Here is a 1107-nt window from a genome sequence, read left to right as displayed (position 1 = left end):
CCCCCGCCACGGGCCCCCCCTTATTTATTATTATTTTTTACTTTGACCAGAGAGAGAATGGAAAGGTGAGAAAGCAAGCCACCAGGTCTAGGACTCGAACTGTGGTCAGGATGTGTGAGTCTAGCATCTTAACCACTGGACCATTTATTGCATCCCCTCCCCATGAGTTTTAAGGTGCAGGGTCCAGGACTTGAACTACATTTGACTATGTGGAGTTCAGCAACATAACCGTTATGCCATCTGCTGGTCCCAGTTATGCTAACTCTTTACTCTCCCACTTTAATCATTCTCTACTCTCTTTCTCTCTCTCTTTTGGTAACAGCTTTATTGAGATATAACTCTTATAAATTCATTCGTGTAAAAGTTTACAAATTAAAAATGCATAATAATTGAAAAAAATTCACTGGTTATTGCCATATTTACAGAGTTGTACAGTGATCACTATGATTTTAGAAGGCCAATAAGATCACCCCCCCCTTTTTTTTAGAGAAATTTTTGCTGTAGGGTACATGTGCTTGCTGGACAGACAGAAAGAGAGAGAAATCATGGCCTAGGGGGGATGGCCACACCACAATCCCTTCTCCATTCTCCTCTTGGGATTCTGGGCATGCACACACGCATGCCCCTCATAAATTTCTAGCTGCTGGGTTGAGGACTTAAACTGTGGTCAACTATGTGGGAGTCCAGGGCTTTAACTGCCATGGCATCTGCTGCTGATGCCTTCTTGAATCAATCATTGACCTGAGCATGTGTCTGGGACTCTTGCCCTAAATTTTTCCCTTAAAAAATGCACGTGGGGTGCTTGCTTTGGCAGCACATATACTAAAATTGGAATGATACAAAGAAAATTAGCATGACCCTGTGCAAGGATGACATGCAAATTCGTGAAGTGTTCAATATTTTTTAAAAAAATGCATTTAGGAGGCCAGCAAGTAATGTGCGGATCTGTCCTAGTTACTACTTGAGTGTGTGTGTGTGTGTGTGTGTGTGTGTAAGAGGCTGGAGATCAGGATTTACAAAAACTTAGACAAAAAAGATTTGATGTGCTTTCAGGTTGCTGAATATATCTGGTTCTAAAAGCTCCACGCCCAACTCTTCCATATCTCA

General features: G+C 41.9%; 1 non-coding gene across 1 annotated transcript; it reads left to right on the top strand.

Annotated features, from left to right (window-relative positions):
- The first annotated feature begins 798 nt into the window (after positions 1–798).
- On the top strand, positions 799–904 carry LOC114008896 (U6 spliceosomal RNA). The gene has a single exon (XR_003550380.1). It is a non-coding gene; the product is annotated as a U6 spliceosomal RNA (small nuclear RNA).
- The last annotated feature ends 203 nt before the right edge of the window (positions 905–1107 follow it).

The sequence above is a fragment of the Tupaia chinensis genome, unplaced genomic scaffold (assembly GCF_000334495.1).
Source record: "Tupaia chinensis unplaced genomic scaffold, TupChi_1.0 Scaffold000410_1, whole genome shotgun sequence".
In the NCBI taxonomy this organism is placed as follows: domain Eukaryota; kingdom Metazoa; phylum Chordata; class Mammalia; order Scandentia; family Tupaiidae; genus Tupaia; species Tupaia belangeri.
Note: the sequence above shows the minus strand (reverse complement) of the source record. Positions and strands in the feature narration are given on the sequence as shown.